Source organism: Girardinichthys multiradiatus, chromosome 1, assembly GCF_021462225.1.
Source record: "Girardinichthys multiradiatus isolate DD_20200921_A chromosome 1, DD_fGirMul_XY1, whole genome shotgun sequence".
NCBI classification, from domain to species: domain Eukaryota; kingdom Metazoa; phylum Chordata; class Actinopteri; order Cyprinodontiformes; family Goodeidae; genus Girardinichthys; species Girardinichthys multiradiatus.
This window is the reverse complement of record NC_061794.1, coordinates 13,445,047-13,452,958: the sequence shown is the minus strand read 5'-3', so window position 1 is coordinate 13,452,958 and position 7,912 is coordinate 13,445,047.

Genomic DNA, 7,912 nt, shown 5'->3' with positions numbered 1-7,912 from the left:
AAATAGAGATATGATAGATGAAGAGTAATATACACTGCAGAACGCATGATATGTACATGATAACTGCTCTTGTGTTTTGGGCCTCCACGGATCATTAACCTATTATTTCTTCAGGCAATCAAAATCAGTTGAGGGTTCTGTTGAAAAACATTTTCAGCAACCAGATTATATTTTATTGATAGTGTAACAGTCAGTCATTTTCTACCGCTTATTCCATAGTGGGTCACAGGGGAGCTGGTGCCTATCTCCAGCAGTCTATGGGCAAGAGGCAGGGTTCACCCTGGACAGGTTGCCAGTCCATTGCAGGGCAACACACAAACAACCACACACACACTCATACACCTAAGGGCAATTTAGATTGACCAATTAACCTAACAGGCATGTCTTTGGACTGTGGGAGGAAGCTGGAATACCCGGTGAGAACCCATGCATGCACAGGGAGAACATGCAAACTCCATGCAGAAACACCCCAGGCTGGGAATTGAACCATGGACCTTCTTGCTGCAAGGCAACAGTGCTACCACCTGCACCACCATGCAGCCCTGATAGTGCAACAGTAAACTAAAATATGACTCAGGTAATTATGCTTTAAGGAAATTTAGAACCTGTCCCCAACGTGTTTGCATGATTCAGAAGACTATGAAATGCACAGCTGCTGGTTTACTGTCACCAAACATGTTTGATATACCCACATCTGGATCTTAATGGTTGGATGAAAAACAGTATGAAGGCAAAGACATAGCATTCCAGTTTTCACTAAGTCGAGCAGAAGGTATTTATTCACTGAGATTTGGTCAACTAGAAGATACTAGACTATTGATCGGCACTACAGAGCACTAATCATTGGTTTAAACTCAAACCACATTATTATACTAAATAAATATTTGCATTATTAACACAGGAAATAATGACACAGATAAAAGAACAGTCATCATGCCAGAGAAAGCACAAATAGTCCAAAACCACTGGACATCCCTAACAGGATATACCAGTTCCAACTGGTATAGTCATAAATATTGGTTGGACTATAAGAGATACCCGGCTTATTTCTCCACACAAGCTCCAGCAAGAAGATAATAAAGGTCCATAAATGTCAAATATATATTTCTGAAAAAAAAAAAAGCTTCATTATGGTAAGACATGGTGGAGGCAGTATCATGCTGTGCCGATGCTTTTCTTCAGCAGGGACAGTGAAGCTGGTCAGAGTTGTTTAGAAGTTGGATGGAGTTAAATAAGGGCAGTCCTGAAAGGAAACCTTTTAGAGGCTGCAAGGGTTCACCTTTCAGTGAAAAGTATTTTTCTGAAATGAAACAGAACTGAAATGTTTGACAGCTGCCATTCAGACTTAGTTCTCACGACTGGAGACAAAACCACAATCACATGATGCATGACAGGAAGGTTAAGGTCAAACTTTCTGTTGCAACTTAAACAAAACTATTAAAACATTCATATAAAAACGTTTCTCTGCGATGAAAAAAAGAAAAAGTAGTGCCCTCACAAAGGAAAGGATCCAAGAGAAAGTTGCTGTTCATGAGTTTAATGCCAAAGCTGAACTTCCGACCCTCCGTGGGAAATCAGGGGGTACCTGATAGCTGAGAGCACATTCTAAACCACACTTTCAGTTTTGTATTTTAATCCAAACCACAAAACAGATGCTGTTGAGTAACCTGCTATCTGATTTATAATGGGTAGAATCAGTTACTGCTAAACCTTTAAGTCATAGTCTGAACACCTCTGACTGATTTTAAAGGAAGGGCTGCAAAAGTGTTTGATTTTTTATAGCCGATAAAATGAGTTGATGGGTTTTCATGAGCTGTATGCCAAAATCATCCGTATGAAGACAATAAAAGACCTGAAATATTTCAGTTAGTGTGCAATGAATCTAAAATATATGAATGTTAAATTTTCATCATGACATTATGGAAAATAATGAACTTTATCACAATATGCTAATATTTTGAGAAGGACCTGTATGTTGAGTAGACCAGATGTGCCTAGTTCATAGTTCCACTTTTTGCCACATCCCTACAGTGGTGTACTATTTCAAAGGGTCCCTTTGTTAGTCATTGCACAGGATGTATGATAATAAAATATTCTTAACTAATGGAAGTTTTGACAGTGACCTCTGTGAAATAGCAGTTGTTGGAAACGGTCACACATGAACATTTGCGGAAATAAAAGGCTACTTTCTGGGGGCGTGGCGTAAACAGATGGCTGCAACTTGTCTATGAGAGTAAATTGAATATCTAAAGCTACTGGTTTAATTCCTAATGTTTTCTACAATTATCATTAAGAAATGCAATTTATATGACGTCCGCTCGCAATAAGCGAATCATCTTCTTAGATAATCTCGTAGATCCAAGTATAAAACATTTATTTAGAATTTATTTGAGTTTCCTCTTTCACTTTTATTCCATCCAGCATTCATTTTAGGTATATGTGGAGTATAAATATTTGAGCGCATGTACTCCGCTAGATCCCACTGTTAATTTTATCTTTGTTTTCTCTCAGTCTTTAATTAAGTTTTTTCTCTTGGTAGGGGATTTTTTTTTTCTTTTGCGTCTCCACGCAGTACTTTTTGCGTAATGGAACAAACACTACACCCGTTTCTGAGATTTATTGAGTTTTATTTTGAAATCGGCATTAAATATAAGGATATTCAGTAAGACTTAAACACAGTTATTATCCACAAGCTGTCAGACTACTGAACTTTGGACAATAATACGACACTAAACCACATTTGTGACTCTTAATTGCTGCTGGAAAAGAAAAAAATCCCCCCATGTCCCCTCGCGGGCTCCGTAATAATCCACAATAAGACAAAACTGATTTAGAAAAAAAAGAAATCAGGCAAACTTCACCAGTAGTTGAGAACATCTATCAGCACAAAATAACAGATAATATGTTTCGATGTATTCATTTCCAGACACTTGTTAGTAATCCTCAGAATCCCCACATATAACACATTTAATTTGCTTGCACAGATTACAAGATAACCAAAAATAAATACATCTAATTTAAGAAACCATGTAGGCTGAAGAGAGGCAACATCTAACTTCCTTTAGACATTTAAAATCACTAAGAATTTGAATTAAAGGTAGTAAATGAGCTAAGGTATGCTAAATGTTAGCTTAACTTAATCGGCTGGTCCACAGGTGTTGTCAGAACTACCTTGAACTCAACCCACTCAAGACCGTGGAAATGGTGGTGGACTTTCAGAGAACACCACCCCCATACACCCCCCTCACCATCCTCAACAACACTGTATCGGCCGTGGACCACTTCAGGTTCTTAGGAACCACCATCTCTGAGGACCTGAGATGGTCTTCACACATAGACACTGTTCGAAAGAAGGCCCAGCAGAGACTGTACTTCCTGAGGCAACTCAAGAAGTTCAACCTTCCACAGGAGCTGTTGGTCATCTTCTACACTGCCATCATTCAGTCTGTCCTGTCTTCATCCATCTCAGTGTGGTTTGGCTCATCCACAAAACAGGACAGGTCCAGACTGCAACGAATAATCAGGACTGCAGAGAGAATAATCAGAGCTGACCTTCCCTCCATCCAGGACTTATACAGGTCTAGGGTCAGAAAATGAGCTGCTAAAATCTCTGGCAATAAAGCTGATTCTGATTGTGAACTATGTTTTTTGTGCTCACTAATTTAATCATAAGGAGTGGAAAGTTACAGGCTGTAACATCAATGTAAACTGATAAAAGATTACAAATTGGCATTGAAATCAGATGGTTGCAATATTTTGCAATAGAAATACTGGGATTGGTATATGGTAACATTACTGAGTCTCCCTTATTTAGATTGGATGATTTCCTCTGATAATTATGTATACACTGCAAGTCTCTGTGCTTTGAGCCTCAACCACAGTTCACCGGCAGATAGCAGCCACCATAATGATCCTTTCTAAAATAAGCTTGATCACAACTTTAATTTTATACAATTGTATAAATCATTTGAGTTGTTTTATTAGTCTGATGTTACTCGTATAACACTGTAATCGCAGGTTTGGACTGTTGCAGTTAAAAAATATGGAAATAATTTTTATTTTGTATAGAAATCTAGTTATTTTTTATGGATCAGTTTACTCATTGTTTTCTAAATTTACTGGTTGTTTGGGTTGATTACAGTTCATATTTACTGTATAAGCAACATCAGCTCTTAATTTCAGATGATACTGAAGTTTAATTCCTCTTGCTGGTTGTTCTGGTGGATTAAATTAAAATTCTTGATGCTTGATGGGAAACACCTGTCACACCTCCAGTAACCATGCTCTGGTGCCATATACAGGTCCTTCTCAAAATATTAGCATATTGTGATAAAGTTCATTATTTTCCATAATGTCATGATGAAAATTTTATATTCATATATTTTAGATTCATTGCACACTAACTGAAATATTTCAGGTCTTTTATTGTCTTAATACGGATGATTTTGGCATACAGCTCATGAAAACCCAAAATTCCTATCTCACAAAATTAGCATATCATTAAAAGGGTCTCTAAACGAGCTATGAACCTAATCATCTGAATCAACGAGTTAACTCTAAACACCTGCAAAAGATTCCTGAGGCCTTTAAAACTCTCAGCCTGGTCAAACCACTTTTGAACCAGAAACAGCGGCAGAAGCGCCTGACCTGGGCTACAGAGAAGCAGCACTGGACTGTTGCTCAGTGGTCCAAAGTACTTTTTTCAGATGAAAGCAAATTCTGCATGTCATTCAGAAATCAAGGTGCCAGAGTCTGGAGGAAGACTGGGGAGAAGGAAATGCCAGAAGTCCAGTGTCCAGTACCCACAGTCAGTGATGGTCTGGGGTGCCGTGTCAGCTGCTGGTGTTGGTCCACTGTGTTTTATCAAGGGCAGGGTCAATGCAGCTAGCTATCAGGAGATTTTGGAGCACTTCATGCTTCCATCTGCTGAAAAGCTTTATGGAGATGAAGATTTCATTTTTCAGCACGACCTGGCACCTGCTCACAGTGCCAAAACCACTGGTAAATGGTTTACTGACCATGGTATCACTGTGCTCAATTGGCCTGCCAACTCTTCTGACCTGAACCCCATAGAGAATCTGTGGGATATTGTGAAGAGAATGTTGAGAGACTCAAGACCCAACACTCTGAATGAGCTAAAGGCCGCTATCGAAGCATCCTGGGCCTCCATAAGACCTCAGCAGTGCCACAGGCTGATTGCCTCCATGCCACGCCGCATTGAAGCAGTCATTTCTGCCAAAGGATTCCCGACCAAATATTGAGTGCATAACTGTACATGATTATTTGAAGGTTGACGTTTTTTGTATTAAAAAAACTTTTCTTTTATTGGTCGGATGAAATATGCTAATTTTGTGAGATAGGAATTTTGGGTTTTCATGAGCTGTATGTCAAAATCATCCGTATGAAGACAATAAAAGACCTGAAATATTTCACTTAGTGTGCAATGAATCTAAAATATATGAATGTTAAATTTTCATTATGACATTATTGAAAATAATGAACTTTATCATAATATGCTAATATTTTGAAAAGGACCTGTAAAGTGTCACAGATGTGGTTTCGTGCAGTATTATTGTTCAGTAGTTTGTTTGACAGCTTGTGGATAAAAACTGTCTTTTAGTTTGATTTGAAAATAATTTTATTTAAGGCCGATTTCAAAATAAAACTCAATAAATCTCAAAACAGGTGTAGTGTTTGTTTCATTTTTGCAGTTATCTGGTTTGGAAACTATCCCACAAAGTATTGCGAAATAACGCAAAGACTATTGCGTGGGAACGCAAAAAGAGAAAAAAATTCCCCCATGTCCCCTCGCGGACTCCGTAGAAAGGCTTCATTAAGGGAAGATATTAAATAAAGAAATGGTACCTTTAATTTAATGGCACATTTAATGTTACATTTACTTCACTTATGGGACATTCACAACATTTATTTATTTAATGATGATTTTATTGTATTAAATTTGTCCAGTTTGACCCTCCATTCTTGATGCCTGTATAGGAGGTCATGTCAGAATTTGAATCAGGTGTTCTGGAGCAGACACACATCTAAAGCTTGCAGGGAAGGGGTCCCTGAGGACCAGGGCTGTGAACCATTGTGGTACAGTTTCTAAATTATGAAGGTAATGCCTTTTTGACCTTTTGTTCAACAAGTACAGTTCTCTTACTAGGTGCATTTTTCTTTTGTTTCAGCAACTTGAAACATAAAAGTGATGTCATTGTTCAAAGGAAACAATCACTTAATAAATGAGTAAAATACAACTAGGTACATTTTGTTTATTCAACTAAGATAGGCGTGGTCTGTTTCCTTGTTTGAGTTTGATATTTTATTATTTCTTCATTATTATTCTTTTTACTTTAACTGGTGTTTACTACAACTAAAAACAGGGACCTAACTGGTCCTTCAAAGAAAGAAATTGTCAAAAGACTAAATGAAGAAAACAAAAATGTGAGTGGCACAGGAGTGGGAGTCGTTCTGAATGGGAGCGGGATGGGAGTGGGAGTCAATTTACCAGGAGTGGGACGGGACAGGATTTTTTTCGTTATGCAGGCCTGGGATTGGGATGGGACAAGACATTTTTCTGTGAGAGCGGGATGGGACAGGAGAGAAAATCCACTCCGTGTCACCCTCTACTTTGGACCACTGAGCAACAGTCCAGTGCTGCTTCTCTGTAGCCCAGGTCTGGGGAATGCGGCACCTGTAGCCCATTTCCTGCACACGCCTGTGCACGGTGGCTCTGGATGTTTCTACTCCAGACTCAGTCCACTGCTTCCGCAGGTCCTCCAAGGTCTGGAATCGGCCCTTCTCCACAATCTTCCTCAGGGTCCGGTCACCTCTTCTCGTTGTGCAGCGTTTTCTGTCACACTTTTTCCTTCCCACAGACTTCCCACTGAGGTGCCTTGATACAGCACTCTGGGAACAGCCTATTCGTTCAGAAATTTATTTCTGTGTCTTACCCTCTTGCTTGAGGGTGTCAATAGTGGCCTTCTGGACAGCAGTCAGGTCGGCAGTCTTACCCATGATTGGGGTTTTGAGTGATGAACCAGGCTGGGAGTTTTAAAGGCCTCAGGAATCTTTTGCAGGTGTTTAGAGTTAACTCGTTGATTCAGATGATTAGGTTCATAGCTCGTTTAGAGACCCTTTTAATGATATGCTAATTTTGTGAGATAGGAATTTTGGGTTTTCATGAGCTGTATGCCACAATCATCCGTATTAAGACAATAAAAGACCTGAAATATTTCAGTTAGTGTGCAATGAATTTAAAATATATGAATGTTAAATTTTCATCATGACATTATGGAAAATAATGAACTTTATCACAATATGCTAATATTTTGAGAAGGACCTGTAAAGGAGAGCAAAGGAAGCAGCAGGCAGAAGAGGAGACAGTCTCCCAGACCCCGACAATCATCAAAATTACAAGAAATAAAAGGATTATAAATATTTTACTCTGTGTGTAATGAATTTATAGGAGTTTCACATTTTAAAATGAGAGACAGAAAATAACATTTTCAGGATATTCAAATTATTTTAGATGTACATGTAGATTACAAATACTATACTATTTGTGGTAAATCTAGTGTTCCATATAGTGGTATGGAGACGAAGGGTCTGATCAGCAAAATGTCTCTAGGTTCTCATTTTAGGTGGATTATTTTGTAATTATTCAAAATGATCTGATTGTTAAGAGGAGACCTCAATGTTATGTGCCTCCTACAATACTTACTTCCTGGTTGTTGATATCAAATAAAAAGCAATATTATTCAAAACTGACTAATTCTATTGGCAGAGTAGGAAAGTCAGACTAAGCTGAGCACAGATGCAAAGATTTAATTTAAAAAAATCTGATTATATATAAGCATGATAGATTGTCTGTTTAAACTCGATAAACATTAACAACACTCCAACATCCAGA